This window comes from Arvicanthis niloticus, chromosome 5, assembly GCF_011762505.2.
Source record: "Arvicanthis niloticus isolate mArvNil1 chromosome 5, mArvNil1.pat.X, whole genome shotgun sequence".
Classification (NCBI taxonomy): domain Eukaryota; kingdom Metazoa; phylum Chordata; class Mammalia; order Rodentia; family Muridae; genus Arvicanthis; species Arvicanthis niloticus.
In genome coordinates, this window is record NC_047662.1 from 54,592,229 (window position 1) to 54,610,382 (window position 18,154).

Here is an 18,154-nt window from a genome sequence, read left to right on the forward strand (position 1 = left end):
GGATATTAGCCCTCTATCGGATGTAGGATTGGTTAAGATCTTTTCCCAATCTGTTGGTTGCCATTTTGTCTTATTGACAATGTCCTTTGCCTTACAGAAGCTTTGCAATTTTATGAGGTCCTATTTGTCAATTCTTGATCTTAGAGCATAAGCCATTGGTGTTCTGTTCAGGAACTTTTCCCCTGTGCCTAGGTATTCGAGGGTCTTTCCTACCTTCTCTTCTATTAGTTTCAGTGTATCTGGTTTTAAGTGAAGTTCTTTTTTCCACTTGGATTTGAGCTTTGTACAAGGAGATATGAATGGATTGATTTGCATCCTTCTACATGTTGACCTCCAGTTGAACCAACACCATTTGCTGAAAATGCTGTCCTTTTTCTACTGGATGATTTTAGCTCCTTTGTCAAAGATCAAGTGACCATAGGTATGTGGGCTCATTTCTGGATCTTCAATTCTATTTCATTGATCTTCCTGCCTGTCTCTGTACCAATACCATGCAGTTTTTATTACTGTTGTCCTGTAGTATAGGTTGAGGTCAGGAATGGTGATTCCCCCAGAAGTTCTTTTGTTGTTGAGAATAGTTCTTGCTATCCTGGGATTTTGTTGTTCCAAATAAATTTGCAAATTGTTCTTTCTATCTCTATGAAAATTGATTTGGAATTTTGATGGGGATTGCATTGAATCTATAGATTGCTTTTGGCAGGATGGCCATTTTTACTAAATTAATCCTGCTAATCCAGGAGCATGGGAGATCTTTCCATCTTCTGAAATCTTCTTCTATTTCTTTCTTCAGAGACTTGAAGTTCTTGTCATACAGATCTTTCACTTGCTTGGTTAGATTCACTCCAAGGTGTTTTACATTATTTGTAACTATTGTGAAGGGTGTCATTTCCCTAATTTCTTTCTCAGCCTGTTTATCTCTTGAGTATAGGAAGGCTACTGATTTGTTTAAGTTGATTTTATATCCAGCTCCTTTACTGAAGTTGTTTAATAGATTTAGGAGTTATCTGGTGGAAGTTTTAGGGTCTCTTAAGTATACTATCATACCATCTGCAAATAGTGAAATTTTGACTTCTTCCTTTCCTATTTGTATCCCTTTGACTTCCTTTTGTTGTCTAATCACTCTAGCTAGGACTTCCAGTACTATATTGAATAGGTAGGGTGAGAGTGGGCAGCCTTGTCTAGTCCCTGATCTTAGTGGAATTGCTTCAAGTTTCTCTCCATTTAGTTTGATGTTGGCTACTGGCTTGCTGTATATTGCTTTTACTACGTTTAGGTATGGACCTTGAATTCCTAATCTTTCCAAGACTTTTAACATGAACGGATGTTGAATTTTGTCAAATGCTTTCTCAGCATCTAGTGAGATGATCATGTGATTTTTTTCTTTGAGTTTATTTATGTAGTGGATTACATTGATGGATTTCCGAATATTGAACCATCCCTGCATTCCTGGGATAAAGCCTACTTGATCATGATGGATGATTGATTTGATGTGTTATTGGATTTGGTTTGCAAGAATTTTATTGAGTATTTTTGCATCACTATTCATAAGAGAGATTGGTCTGTAGTTCTCTTTCTTTGTTGGGTCTTTGTGAGACTTAGGTATGAGCGTAATTGTAGCTTCATAGAATGAATTGGGTATTGTTCCTTCTGTTTCTATTCTGTGGAATAATTTGAAGAGAATTGGTATTAGGTCTTCCTGGAAGGTCTGATAGAATTTTGCACTAAAACCATCTGGCCCTGGACTTTTATTGGTGGGGAGATTTTTAATGACTGCTTCTATTTCTTTAGGGGTTATGCAACTGTTTAGATGATTTATCTGCTCCTCGTTTAACTTTGGTACCTGGTATCTATCTAGAAAATTGTCCATTTCATCCAGATTTTCCAATTTTGTTGAGTATAGGCCTTTGTAGTAGGATCTGATGATTTTTTTAATTTCCTCTGTTTCTGTTGTTATGTCTCCCTTTTCAGTTCTGATTTTATTAATTTGAGTACTGTCTCTGCGCCCTTTGGTTAGTCTGGCTAAGGGTTTGTCTAGCTTGTTGATTTTCTCAAAGAACCAGCTCCTGGTTTTGTTGATATTTTGTATAGTTCTTTTTGTTTCAACTTGGTTGATTTCAGCCCTGAGTTTGATTATTTCCTGCCATCTACCCCTCTTGGGTATATTAGCTTCTTTTTGTTCTAACACTTTCAGGTGTGCTGTCAAGTTGTTAATGTATGATCTTTCCATTTTCTTTTTGTGGGCACTTAGAGCTATGACTTTTCCTCTTAGTACTGCTTTCATGGAGTCCCACAAATTTTGATATCATGTGTCCTCATTTTCATTTAAATCAAAACAGTCTTTAATTTCTTTATTTATTTCTTCCTTGACCAAGTTATCATTGAGTAAAGCATTGTTCAGTTTCCATGTGTATGTGGTTTTTCCATTGTTTTTGTCCATATGAAAGATGAGTCTTAGTCCATGGTGGTCTGATAGAGTACAAGGGATTATTTTCATCTTTTTGTATCTGTTGAGGCCTGTTTTGTGACCAATTATATGGTCTATTTTGGAGAAGGTACCATGAGGTGCTGAGAAAAAGGTATATTCTTTTGTTTTAGGATGAAATGTTTTATAGAAGTCAGTTGAGTCCAATTGGTTCATAACTTCTGTTAGTTTCATTGTGTCTAGGTTTAGTTTCTGTTTCCATGATCTGTCCATAGCTGAGATTGGGGTGTTGAAATCTCTCACTATTATTGTATGAGGTGCAATGTACGCCTTAAGCTTTAGTAAAGTTTCTTTTATGTATGTGGGTGCCCTTGCATTTGGAGCATAGATGTTCAGAATTGCAAGTTCTTCTTGGTACATTTTTCCTTTGATGAATATGAAGTGTACTTCTTTATCTTTTTTGATTACTTTTGGTTGAATAATGATTTTATTTGATATTAGAATTGCTACTCCAGCTTGTTTCTTTGGGCCATTTGCTTGGGAGATTGTTTTCCAACCTTTTACTCTGAGGTAGTGTCTGTCTTTTTCACAGAGGTGCATTTCCTGTATGCAGCAAAATGTTGGGCCCTATTTATGTATCCAATCTGATAGTCTATGTCTTTTTATTGGAGAATTTAGTCCATTGATATTAAGAGATATTAAGGAAAAATGAATGTTGTTCCCTGTTATTTTTGTTATTGGCAGTGGTGTTATGTTTGTATAGCTACCTTCTTTTATGGTTGTTGGAAGATTACTTTCTTGTTTTTTCTAGGTTGTAGTTTCCCTCCTTGTGTTGGAGTTTTCCACCAATTATCCTTTGAAGTGCTGGATTTGTGGGAAGATATTGTGTAAATTTGGATTTGTCATGGAATATTTTGGTTTCTCCACCAATATTGATTGAGAGTTTTGCTGGGTAAAGTAGTCTGGGATGGCATTTGTGTTCTCTTAGGGTCTGTATGATATCAGTCCAGGATCTTCTGGCTTTTATAGTCTCTGGTGAGAAGTCTGGTATAATTCTTATGGGTCTGCCTTTATATGTTATTTTACCTTTTTCCCTTACTGCTTTTAGTATTTTTTCTTTGTTTTGTATATTTGATGTTTTGATTATTATGTGACTGTGACAGGAGGTATTTCTTTTCTGGTCTAGTCTATTTGGGGTTCTGTAGGCTTCTTGTTTATATAAAAAGGTCTCTTTCTTTAGGTTAGGAAAGTTTTCCTCTATAATTTTGTTGAAGATATTTACTGGCCCTTTAATTTGGGAGTCTTCACCCTCATCTATACCTATTATCCTTAGGTTTGGTGTTCTCATTGTGTCCTGGATTTCCTGGATGTTTTGGGTTAGGGGCTTTTTGCATTTTGCATTTTCTTTGACAGTTGTGTCAATGTTTTCCATGGTATCTTCTGCCCATGAGAGTCTCTCTTCTATCTCTTGTATTCTGTTGGTGATACTTGTGTCTATGACTCCTAATCGTTTTTTTAGGTTTTTCTATCTTCAGGGTAGAAATTTAGAAATTCTTGCATGGGCTACTGAGTTTACTGTATATTCTCTGGTGTTGTGCAGAATGTTCTGTAGATATCTATTAAATCCATTTGATGTAAGATCACATTTAATTCTGATAAGTCTATGATTTTTTCTAGGTAATCAACATCACAGAGCATGTTTGGTGGTAAATTCACTTACTAATATTGAATTAGGGTCAATCTTTACCTCTAATTCCAGCAGTGCACTTTTTATAAAGTCGAGGACAACAGATTTTGGTGCATCTATCTTTAGTAGCATAATGGGTTTTTAATTCATTTTAATTTCTCTTGATTAGAAAAAAATGCCATTTGTTGTCTTTTCTGCTTAGTTTTAGTTTGAAATTTGTATTAGATATTTTAACTGCAAATTATAATGACCAAACTGAATGCTAGAAAAGGAATGTTAAGAACATCTATTATGTCAAAATGTCAAAAATCTGATGGGTACAGCCAGGAAATTCTTTTGGATAAAGAAGAAAAGAAACCATCAAAACTTTTGTGATCAGATATTAGAGTTAGAGTTAGAGTTAGAGTTAGAGTTAGAGTTAGAGTTAGAGTTAGAGTTAGAGTTAGAGTTAGAGTTAGTTAGAGTTAGAGTTAGAGTTAGCGTTAGAGTTAGTTAGAGTTAGAGTTAGAGTTAGAGTTAGAGTTAGAGTTAGAGTAAGGGTTACTCAGGATTAGGGTTTTGTCAGATTAATAACTGCTTGTTACATGGTCTTATTTGCTTGCAATACTTAAATTTTTGTACTTTTATTTTAAGTTGGTACTTATCTTTAAAAGAAATGAGTTTATTTGTAGATAACAAAAATTAGATTTTGTTTCATAATGCTTTGAGGTAGTCTATATCTTTTCGTAAGAGTGTTGACACCATTATTATTTAAAGTTATTATTGATGTGTATGAGTTTAATAAAGTCCTTTTTTGTCATGAGTGTTAGTTTTTGACTGAGCTTGCTTTGCAGGAGCAGAAATTGCTAAAGCCATTTTTAAAAAGTTAGAAGTTTAACTAAGGTTTCTCTCCCTTTAAGCACAAATTCATTTTCTTCCAACATAATATATGCCACTCCCTCATGGCGTTAATCTCTTTCCATGTACAACCTCTTTCCTAGCGTAAGCTTTGAGTATATCACTAAATTTCTCAGTTGTGTCTTCCTCTCCAACTGTTCATTTTGTATTTCTTTCTGTTTCATATGTTTTTGTTTTCAATTGTAGAACTGTATAAATGCAATTACTAACCTTATGACATAATGAAGAATTGGGTATCTTAAAACACCCCTTCACCAAAGAAATTAATCTCTTATTATTTACTTCAATATCAGGCAAGTTCTTAAGGTCAGAAAGCAGCCACATTTTCCCCCAAAATATCACAGGAACAACCTCTGTCCAGTTACTAATAATATGTATCTCTAAAACCATTTACGCTGGGCCTCCACAACTCACACAGTTCTTAGAATAACTGTCCTCTTAGTTCCTACTCTATGGCCCATTGATTTCTGCTTACAGACAAGAGATCACTTACTCATGACTGCTGAGTTATGTTTTACTTGATGAAGGAGTTAGCTAACTAAGAACATAGAAAGAACACCCACTCCTAGAAAGACAAACATTTGAATGTGCTTTATTTGAGAACTCAGGAGCAACAATGTAGTGGTGTTCCAGCCTGAGCAGAATAGTGGCTCTGTACTGAAACTTTTTCTGAAGAGTATGAGAAGCCCATGTAACAAGTTTGTAGATTATATGTGTAGGTAACCTAAATTGTATGTAAAATCTACTTGGCTTATAGGCTGTGACACAATCTGATCTATTGCGTGGCTGCACTCATAGAGAAGAACAAGAGTGGCTTTTTAGGTTGATATTTTCTGGCCTTGGCTCCACTGTATGTTCAGCCATCTAGTTTATTCTGATTCTTTTGCCTTATGTATTTTTACAGCATTCAAAACAACTAAGAGACCACAGACTTATTTTAAGTTGTAATTAGCTGAATTTTTATTCATAAGCTGCACCTGTCATTACTTCCTGTAGTTGTATTTGGAACTAAGAATGAGCTAATAGTGTAAGGGCTTTTAAGGGCAGCTTATAATAATTTGATACCTGTGTAATTTACATCATAACTGGGCAACAGTGGGGCAGGAGGCTGCAAGGCCACTTGGAGCTTAGGTTTAAAGTATCAATGGGGGTGGCATGCCTAGCATGCCTGTGTCACATCAGCTGATTCAGAGACAGAGTACACCATAAGAGAAACTTGAGATACAGAGACATTGCTATATTGCTATATAGGAGCAAGTGGCAACTACACTCACTTGTTGGGTCAGGTTCCCATATCTTTATAAAAAGTTTCTAGACATATAAATCCATCAGGCACAATGTGAACAAACAGAACATTCACACAATCAAAGGAGAAAAGACAAACACAGGCGCGTACTGGTCAACTTCATTTGTGTTCCCAAACCAAAGATACAGAGGGGCATACCTTTTACCCTAGAGACAGGATTTATAATTGTGTTCATTCTCTCCTATTTCCCTCTAAATGTTCAGACTCCAAAACAGAACAAAACATCTTAGTTATCGGGCCAAGTTTCACAAGTACATTGGCCAGCAGTTCTTATTTTTTGTTTGTTTTTAATTTGCAAGTTTATGAAGGTTAGAGTATGGGCTCCCACGGAAGGTCTATCAAGTCAGTTTTGGTATTGCTCCCATGTGGAGGCCTACCCCAGGTTAGTGTCCAATAATTTGTGGCAGCATGTAATCCTAGCTGCCCCTGATTTCCAAGTTCACGAGGACCAATGCCAGTCTCAAGATCTCTAGGCTTCCAAGTGGATTGTCCTTTCCCAGATCCCCAGACATGAGTCTGGGAGTCTCCCAAGAAAGTTGCTAGGGCCTCCAAAAATGTTACCAAATTTGAAGACACAGGAGACAGAGTTGTTTTAAATTGTAATCAGCCAACTTTTTATTTTTAAGATGCAGCTGTCTTTAGTTCCTATGGTCTGATTTGGAAATCAGGCCCAGATGGAATGGGAGGGAGTTTTTTTAAAGTAGCTTACAATTACTTTATTCCTGTGGAATTCATAGCTACCTGATGAAATGCTGCATTCCCTCGGTGCACAGTGATACAGAGTTTACAGAAACTTGAGCAAGAAGTTTCATTTAATAACAGTTTTACAATTCTAGGGATGTGGAAAGGAGTCTGAGTTGCTGAGATCTTACCTTTTAGAAATTTAGAATGAGTGGCTAGCACAAAATGGAATTTTTCTTAGCCATCGCAATTTCTTTTTCCTTCTCAAGCCAGTAATATAGACAGTCAGAGAAGTCTCACATAGCCTATGTCATAAGACCACATCTGAACTTCTTTGTAGAGAGAAATGGAGATGTTTAAGTCTTCATTTTTCAAAGCTTGATATATTTATTACTTGTTGTGTACATTTGTGTATGGGTTTATGTCTATGAGTCACATGAAAGCAAATGCTCACTGCCTCCAGAAGACATTATCATATCTTGCGTCTGTGGTTTTAGGTGACTGAGCCAGCCAGTGAAGACACTGGGAACAGAACTAAGATCCTTAGGAAGAACATTCATTGCTTTAAACCAGTGAAGCAACTCTACAGACCTTATATTCAATATTTTTAATAGTATACTTTTACATTATTCTGTAGAAAAGAATCTTCACATATTTAAAGCACCTTAACATGCACACACTAAAGACATATTCACTCTCAGTTTATCTTAAACATAAATAATATCCAAACTGAAAGAGAAGGAATACATAACTCAATATATTTGATGTTTATACCACCACTCCATCCACACATAAACAAAAGGAGTGGTAAAAAAAGAAAAATTGACAATTAAATGGCAAATCTCAGGAACAAAATACACCTAACAAGAAGGACAAGACTAAACTTTGAATTGATTTATAGACTTTGTTCTGGTGGAAATTAAAAGTCCTGGGGAAAAAAACCCTGTCAGACAGATTTGGTTCTGGCCTCCAAGATTGTTGTATTTCTGAAAGAATAAAAACAGTTTAAAAAGTCAGTCATGTTTTATGCATGATAGGCAGCAAGTTCTTTACAATAATATGCACTGTTTTAGAAAATGTGTACATCAAGGTTGGTCCATCACTTATTCTGCTTATAAAAGCAAAAGAGGCTGTCTTCTAGAACTGATTTACTATCTGTCCAAGTAACTTATACCCAGGTTAAGAGTGAACCTGTTTCCTCAATAGATTCCAAATTATTAAGAAATAGTCCTCCATTTTAATGCTCAAAAATGACTCAGGAATTGAGAAATAAACACTTCGAGAATAATAATTAGGAAAGACATTCCATGTGTAATTTTTGAACCCTCAAGCTTCAGTTGATTTTAATTGAATATAAAATCAATGATTTGAAGGTCACAGTTGATAGATCAGTAGTTTCAAGTTGGGGCCAGATTTCTACTCATTTGCTAACTATTGGGTAATAGTGGTTTGACACTAGTATTGCAAGATTGATTGCCCCAGTTGACCTCATTTCTCTCCTCTCTTTTCTAGGAAGAAAATACAAAGGCATAAGTAGTGAACATATACATAAGAATACCTGAGCCTGGTAACAAAGACCCTTAATCCCAGCTACTCAGTAAACTGTGACAGAAAAGTCAGTCCAAGGGTCACAAGAGGTACAAAATGAGTTCAAGGGCATTCTAAGCAGGTAAGGAAGAGTCTGGCACTAAAATAAAATTACAGAGGTGAGGGTCAGGTTCAGGATACAATGTTTAATCATTTCCATGGTTTGAGCAAGGCCCCATCTTTCCATTCCAACACAGTAATGAAAGAGAAAACTACAGGGACATCATGACATATGTATTAGCAAACATCTGGTTTTATAACATTACTTACAAGAACACCAGAGCAGCACCAAAAGTTTCTGTATTCAATCCTTGCTTAACCAATGAGCAACTTCTTTGCACCTTCCTTGTGGAAAGAAGAAAAACAGGTCTCATGCTATCAGAAATCATGCTGCTGAAAGCCTCCCAATTTTCTTTAGTTGCTGGCTATCCAAATAAATCTTATAGTTTCCCAATAGTTTGTCCTCATTTCTTGACCTTTCCAAGTAGTGAGTAAATGAACTTAGATTCACTTGTAAGGATTCATGATTCACAGAAGAATAATACCCTGGACTAAAATAGTCTGCAAAAGTAAGAATGGTTTATTCTGCAGAAGTTCAGCATGCTGGCCCCTTCCTTTTACTAAAATGGATATTCTCAAGTGAACTCGCAGGCCCAATTGAAAGTATATTAGGGGAATTGCAATATCTTTATTCTTACCTAAAATCACCTTAAGACATATTGTTTTCCCTGTACCAAGAATGTTCTGTTCCAGGTTCTTCCCAAATCTAGAAGAATTTTCTCAAGTAATGACTCCCTGAGACATTTTAGATTCCTCCAGGAATTTTCTGAGTTGGAAATTGCTGCCATTTTCTTACCATGACCCAGAATGCCTCTGTTGCTATACTTTCCACATTGTTGTTGTCTCTCCTGGCTTAAGGAGTGTGGCCCATTCATCTTTTCTTCATACTAATTCTAGGTTATATCAGGAAAGGATAGAAAAACTTTTTTTTTAATCATGACTAAAAATTCATTAATGTACTATAATATCTATTTAGTAGTTTTAGAAACACACTTGATTAAACACCAAGATGAATATAGAGCAATATAAAACTTACAAGAATATAATCAGGTAACTAATAGTTGATATCAAGTTTGCTGGATTCTACCTGCCAATAAAGACACCCAAACTTGGGAAACCCTTCCTCAAGTCTCTGGACCACCCAAAGATCACAAGAAACCATACCTGGATGCAATCAGCAGAGGCTTTATTCGGGAACTTGGCTGGCCAAGGTCAAACCACAAGCTCTCTCAAGAGCAGAGTTTGACCTCCAGTGGCCGGCTAAGGGGTCTTTTATAGCATGGGGTGGGGAAAGGAAGGCATTTTCGCGTGGTTACACATGAATGGTTGCATTTTCACTCAGTTACACATGATTGGTTGTTTTACAAATTTTGAACACAGCACTGGGAAGACCAAGGGAGGGAGGGGTAACCAAGAACAGTGGAACATTTCAGAGGAATCTAGCCCAAATGATCCAGAGTCATGTGAAAATCACTCTGCACACTCATTCTTCCCAAAATTTGGTTTTACCATGTCACTGCCCTACCCTGTCATTTACCAACTATTTATTGACTATTTCTCACTTGTTTCAACCATAGAGCCACAGCCCTGTCATTGTTTTGCCACCTGAATGACTTTCAGCCAGTTCCTGAAACTGGCCTGGCTTGCTTCAGAGAAAATTTTCCATGTCCCTAAAAGAACTTAAAAAGCATCTATATATGTATATATTCTATAAAAATGATTTTTATAATTTTTCATTCTTCACCACAGGTAACTATGCATTCCCAGTTTCAGATCCAGCAAAATACCTTTGGTCAGGTAATGGGTATTCACACCCTAAGAAATTATTTCAATGGGGGAGGTAGAGAAATCTGATAAAATCCTCCTTGTTGGGAGTGATGTTGGAAAGCATTTTGATCAAACATATTTATGAAGACCCTAGCTTTATTTTCTTGGAAAATTGTTTCATTTTCTTTTGTTACTGTGAGGCCCCAGCTGTCAACAGTTCACTATCAGACATTGTCTCTTAAATAAATTTTAAAGGTAAGAACATGCCATGCTAAGTGTAAAAAATCCTTCACAATCTTTAAAAGATAGAATTTTAAGGACACATTTGAGGTCCATGGACACACCCCAGACAGAGACTAGTGTTTCTAACAGTATCCCCATGGGCATATTTTCACCTTTTACTTATAGCCCTAGGAGCCACAAATAAAACCAGTCCAAACTTCTTAATTGTAAGAGATGATGAGGAAAGAGCAATAGTTACCAAACAACCATGATGTGCTATAGACTCTTATCTCTTTCAAAACTTCTCATTCTTTTTTCAGAGTAACCCTTTGCCTCCATTTGCTAAGTTGGAAAGCAGAGGCTCAGGGAAATTGAATTCATTTAAGATTTCTTTACTACAAAGTAACAAGAGATGGGATCTAAAATCAACCCTGGTCTGAGAATTCATACTCCTAATCCATCCACAAGACTTGCTTTGCTTGACATTAAAGTATATCTTTCCCATTTTCTTCCATGAGTCCACTTTCTTTTTTTTATTTTTTATTGGATATTTTATTTACATTTCAGATGCCATCCCCTTTCCCCATTTCCCCTCCCTAGAAAACCCCTATCCTCTTAAATCCTTTCTCTCAAAGTAAATAACCAAGATTGGCTCTGAGACTATAAGTTTTCAGCCCCATCAGAAATCCAGAATGACTGAGTTAACTGAAATTATGGGAAGCACAAAGCATAGCTTCTAAAACTTAGCCAATTTATAGAGACCGCTGAACACCTGGACAGTCCCTATACTACAAAACTTTGGAGTATCTGATCTTCACCCTTCTGGCCCAGAATCATCTGACAAACCTAGTGATGCAGAATTATTAAGGGCCGATTACTCTGTCTTAGCAGATATAATCAGTTGATGAGTCCCCTTTCAACTCCCTGTCTTAACAGATCAAATGCTGATCACATGACTGCTCATCTCTCCTGGCCACTGTCATCCCCTCTCTACAACATACAACTGCAGACCTATTCTTACTGTCTACTGACTATTCTCTGGGGACCTAGAATTATTTTCTAAGACTCAAATATATTATTCTTGGAAATGCTCTCCAGGATCAGACTCAGAAGAGCTCATCACTGCACAGCCACCTTCTCTGCCGAGACAGAGGAACAGCCACAGTGTCAACTTTTCTCTTGTCACTGAGAAACTCATTAGGTCTGGATTCCCAAGTGCTGTTTTCAGTTTTTCTACCCATTCACTTAATTCCAGGAAGCCAATGAAACTCTGCTCATACACCTTTAACATCAGCTCTAACACTTTTCTGAGTATCAAGGAATCTAAATGGCTATGTGCAACATAAGCGGTAAACGATGGCCTTGACAGCAGAAAGGCCTTGTTCCAGTGATGCCTTCACTTTCTGCCACTATGGGAGCATATTACCAAACTATTCACAGCTTCAAGGTCTTTCCTCAACCCACTTCATAGGATCCAAATGGGGATCAAATGAGATTATATTTGCATGACATAATATTCAGAAATTAAGCTGTTCTTTATTAATCAAGCCAACATTTGTTGAACTTTTAAAAAAGTTAGTTTGGAGGTGGAGGAAATCTATAACATGGAATAACTACTTGTAAGTCTTCTGAGGACTTCTCAGAAGAAAATTCTCTGGTACTCTGCATAATGACAATTTAGAGGGAGGGGTGTGACCTAGAAAGAAATTATGCTGAGCTGTAGAAGTAAGAGCTGTTGGAACTTAAAGTTAAAGGTCATTGAGAGTTAGCTGTGTATGCACAGGAAGAGAAACACACAATAAGAAAGATATTGTTGAAACATTGCCTAGTTGAAAATTACAAGAAGATTTTATTTTTATTGAGGACATATACAGACAACTGTAATTAATTGCCAATTTAAAGAATAAATATATCCTACAGGTCTTATAAGATGTTCCATGAATGCCACTCAGGAATCCCAAATAATTTCTCCAAACCTCTGGGTTTGACAACAGGGTAGCCTTTTTAAATCAGAGAATATGGGTAGTTAGATTTCTTAAGATGTAGATGGATATTTTATAGCTGTGAGAATTTCTCTTCAAAAGAGTGTTTCATAATTGGTAAATTAGCATGATTAATAATAATACTAATGACAACAACAATAATAATTGTCTTAGTTAGGGTTTTACTGTTGTGAACAGACACCATGACCAAGGCAACTCTTATAAGGACAACATTTAATTGGGGCTGGCTGACAGGTTCAGAGGTTAAGTCCATTATCATCAAAGTGAGAGCATGACAGCATCTAGGCAGGCCTGGTACAGGCAAAGCTGAGAGTTTTATATCATCCGAAGGCTGCCACTGGAATACTCACTTCCAGGCAGCTAAAACTAGGGTTTTAAAGTCCATGCCCACAGTCAAAGAATAAAGTCAAGAAAAAGCAAGTCATTAAATCCAATTATGTGAACACTCCGGTGATCATTGTTTCTAAGGGCTTATCAGTATGACCAAAGTATCTGAGCCTACTTCCCTATCCTAGCCCAAGTTTATTTTCATATCTGAAGCCTATTTCCTTGTTCTAGCCTAAAATTTAGATTCCTATATGAAATTACTTCTTAGTTCTAGCCTAATGTTAGATCCCTGCCTGAAGCCTACTTCCTCATTCTTGGCCAATGTCATATGCCTGCCAAGCAGCCCATTTCCTTGTCATTAGCCCATGTCAGATTCTTGCTAAGCATCCCCAAAGGCTCTCTGCCTCTCCCCCTTTTTGTATTTCACAAACAAGATTGAGCCTGTCTTAGGTCATTTTGATAAGAATGCCTTTCTTACCTATCATGGAATATTCATTATCAAAGCAATGTACTTATGTCTTAGGTTGGTAAGGCTGTGTGCAAAATCTTAAACGTCTTTGGCTTACCAGCTTGTTAGTTTAATAACTCCGTCTGAGGGCCCATTTTCAGGTTCAAGCCATGTATTTGGCTGCCAACATGTAAAACACCAAATGTACAAAAAAAGAGAGAAAGAATATTAAAAGCAGTAAGGGGAAAAGGTCAAGTAACTTATAAAGGCAGACCTATCAGAATTAGACCAGACTTCTCACCAGAGACTATAAAAGCCAGAAGATCTTGGACAGATGTCATACAGACCCTAAGATAACGCAAATACCAGCCCAGACTACTATACCCAGCAAACCTCTCAATTATTATAGATGGAAAAACCAAGATATTCCATGACAAAACCAAATTTACACAATATCTTTCTACAAATCCAGCCCTACAAAGGATAATAGAGGGAAACAACAAACACAAGGAGGGAAATTATACCCTAGAAAAAGCAAGAAAGTAATCTTCTTCCAACAAACCCCAAAAGAAGATAGCCATACAAACATAACTCCACCTCTAATAACAAAAATAACAGGAAGCAGCTATCACTTCTCCTTAATATCTCTTAATATCAATGGATTCAATTCCCCAATAAAAAGACATAGACAAACAGACTGGAGACATAAACAGGACCCAACATTTTGCTGCATACATGAAATGCACCTCAGTGACAAAGACAGACACTTCCTCAGAGTAAAAGGCTGGAAAACAATTTTCCAAGCAAATGGTCCCAAGAAACAAGCTGAAGTAGCCATTCTAATATCGAATAAAATCAACTTTCAACAAGAAGTTATCAAGAAAGATAAGAATGGACACTTTATACTCATCAAAGGAAGAATCAACCAAGATGAAATCTCAATTCTGAACATCTATGCACCAAATGCAATGGCACCCACATACATAAAACAAACTTTACTAAAGCTCAAAGCACAAATTGCACCTCACATTATAATAGTGGGAGACTTCAACACCCCACTCTTATCAATGGACAGAACATGGAAACAGAAACTAAACAGAGAGACAGTAAAACTAAGAGAAGCTATAAACCAAATGGATTTAGCAGATATTTACAGAAGATTTCATCCAAAAACAAAAGAATATACCTTCTTCTCAGCACCTCATTGTACCGTCTCCAAAATTGACCATATAATTGGACACAAAACAAGCCTCAACAGATACAAGAAGATTGAAATAATCTCATGCATCCTATCAGATCACCAGGGGCTAAGGCTGGTGATCTGATAGGATCATCTATCATCTATCATTATCAATAATAATAAAATCAATGGGAAGCCCACATATACATGGAAACTGAACAATGCTCTACTCAGCGATAACTTGGTGGGAGCCCCTGTTTTATCCATGCATAACCTAGGAAAGTCTATCGACCCTCCTTCTCCCAACCCTGAGAAAACTCTAAACAGAGGAATAGTGCCAAACAGTGGCCCCACATCTGGAAACCTATGTAACATATTTTTCTTACAAATGCCTGCCCAAGAGCTTAGATTTGACCATACCTAGGCATAGTGCCAGCTCATGATTGACATGTCAGCTCTACCTCCCCAATCCCTAAGCTCTAGACAACCTCCCTACCTTAGCCAGAGCCTGGGACTTCACTGACCCACTCGGGATCAGTACCACATAAACCTGCATTTTTCTGTTTTTAATCTGGTCTGATCAGGCCTTTTGTACCAGCAGAAACCTATCAGTCCTGAATAAACCAAATTGATAGAATTCTTGGTAAAGGCATTCTAGGAAGAAGAGTTAGTAAGTAGGAATAGGATGAGTAATGAGATTTGGTATCAATGAAGCTCTTTGTTGTCTCAAAGTAAAATTCCAAATATTATTGTAAATGGATTATGCTCCTTTTTTTCACTCTGATTAGGATTGAATATGTGATACATCTACTCAACTGGTGTGTTCTTATTGAGAAAAATCTTATCATTTCCCCAATGCCACTATACATTAATGGTATCTCTCTTAAAGTGGACAAGCAAATTATGGAAGCATTTCTTCTAAGAGGGAAGAGTATTTGGATATGTATTCCACAAAGAGAATAAACAATACATTCCAGTCAATTTAAAGATGTTTACTGCCCATGTATATTATATCACTTATTCACTGATTAACACAGGTAGATACAGGAACACCCCACCTAGAACTCCATCTAGTCCTGGTGTAATTTGGAATAAGGTGATAATAAGCATGCAAGAAGTTCATCAAGGTTTCCACTGTAGAAAGTAAGCAAGAGACAAGATTTTTCAAGCATATAGAGTTCCAAACACGTTTTCTCACCTTTATCGACTGTATAGTAAATTTCATAGAAAAAGATTTATTGTGAGATAGGCTTCCTAGGTGTTTTCTATTACATGAGAGGTGCGGCAGCTTCACTAACAAAACCAGACTTTCTGTCAAACTCCAGAAAGAGCTCTGCCTCCCTGGGCTGGGGGTGTGGGTGAGAGTGGGGGTAAGGGCTGCTGCCTTTTACAAGTGTTTTGTGTTTTTTTTTTATTAGTAAACATTTATTTATTACATTCCATTAAAATAATTTCCAGAGAATTCTATTAAACACTTGGAGTTTTAGAAATGATTTTGCTTTTTTATAAGTTGTAGACTTTTTCTTATTTCTCTTGTAGGGCCAGTGATTCAAGTATCTTTAGTCTGTGAATATCCCCCATATGTCCAGCAGGATGGTAGGGATCCATATGCTCAGGGAGAAGAATGGCAGTGGCAAGTTAGAGTTCAGTTTTATAGATTCATGTGTGTGAGAGTTAGCCCAGTATACCATAATGGAGACTGGCAGCAGTACACTGCTTCATCAGAGGGATGCTGCCACCTCCAATAGCTAGTACTCTGTGTTTGGGCCTCTAATCTGTGGTACCACTCTGAGTATAACAATTGTAATTCATTCAGGACTTCTTCAGTTGCATAGCACAGTGTCCTTAATGCCTGTGTCTGGCTGCCTGTACCAAATGTTCAGTGGAAACTAGAAAATCTAAAAGAGATGGACAATTTTGTTAATAGGTATATCTTACCTAAGTTGAATCAAGATGAGATTAATCAACTTAAATTGACCTATAGCCCACAGTGAAATAGAAGCAGCTATTAAATGTCTCACAACCAAAAGGATCTCAGGTCCTGATGGTCTTAACACAGACTTTTAGCAGACTTTCAAAGAAGAGTTAATGCCAATACTCCTCAAATTATTCCATTAAATAAGAACAGAAGAAACATTGCCTAATTTATTTTATCAGGTCATAGTTACACTGACACTCAAACCACATAGAGACTCAACAAAGAAAGAGCAATTAACCTTATAAACAAAGATGCAAAAATACTCAATAAAATACTTACAATTCTAATCCAAGAACATATGAAGAAGATCATCCACCATGATCAAGTAAACTTTATCCCAGAGATGCATGGACAGTTGCAATTCACCATATAAACAAACTGAAAGAAAAAAAAAAAAAAACAGTGATAATCTCATTAGATCCAAGAAAGGCTTCAACAATATCCAACAATCTTTCATGATAAAAGTCTTGAAAAGATAGAGGATGCAACAGAAATACCAAAACATAGTAACAACAGTTTACAGCAAGCCCATAGCCAATCCCAAATAAATGGAAACAAACTCAAAACAATTTCACTAATATCAGGAACAAATCAATGTTGTCCACTCTCTCCATACGTATTCAATGTAATACTTGAAGTTTCAGCTAGAATAAGATGTGAAGAAGATCAAGGGGATACGAGTTAGGAAAGATAAAGTCAAGGCATCATTATTTGCAGATGATATGATGGTATACATTTTAGGATGGTTCCTAAAATTCCACCAAGAATTTCCTATAGCTGATATGCACTTTTAGTAAAACAGCTGGATACAACATTAAAAAAAAAAAAAAAAAAAAGCAGTATGCCTCCTATACACAAATGACAATGGGCTGAGAAAGAAATCAGGGAAGCAGCACCTTTCACAAGAGCCTCAAATAAATAAAATATCTTGGGGGTAATTCTACCTAAAAAGTAAAAAACCTGTATTATAAAAGCTTCCAATCTTTTGGGAAAAAAATTGAAGAATATCAGAAGACAGAAAGGTCTCCCAATCTTGAGTATCAGTAGTTTTATAATAAAATATGCCTACCCTATTGAAAGCCATCTAGAGAGTGAATGCAATCTCTTTCTATTCCTCTGGCTCCCTCTTAAGATCTTGGAAAGTTAGAAACTTCAGTTTATCTTTTTTTTCCAATAAACAAATTTGTAAGCAGAATGTATATCTATATGTTTAGTGCTTATACATGTCTAGCTTGCTACAGGATTTAATGGTCTCATGTATGTGGTACAGGGTGAAAAGTTGCATGCTGGAAACTCGATGTACTTGGAGGTTCTTGTGGAAGAGCTGGGAGAGAACAAGCTGGAGATCATTATGTAAATTGAAACAAGCAGATGCAGAAAGACAAACACAGCTTGTTTTCTGCAGTACTAGCCAATATTAAACTGTGTATGAGTAAACAGGGTCTGGGACTAGAAATGGGACCATGAAAGGAAAGGAGCAAATCTTAAGGGGAAAATACATGGCCATAACGCAGAAGAGGATAATCTGAGGAAGAGCAGGACCTATAACAGTAGTGTAGAGAAGGAGTGGAAAGGTATATATATATATA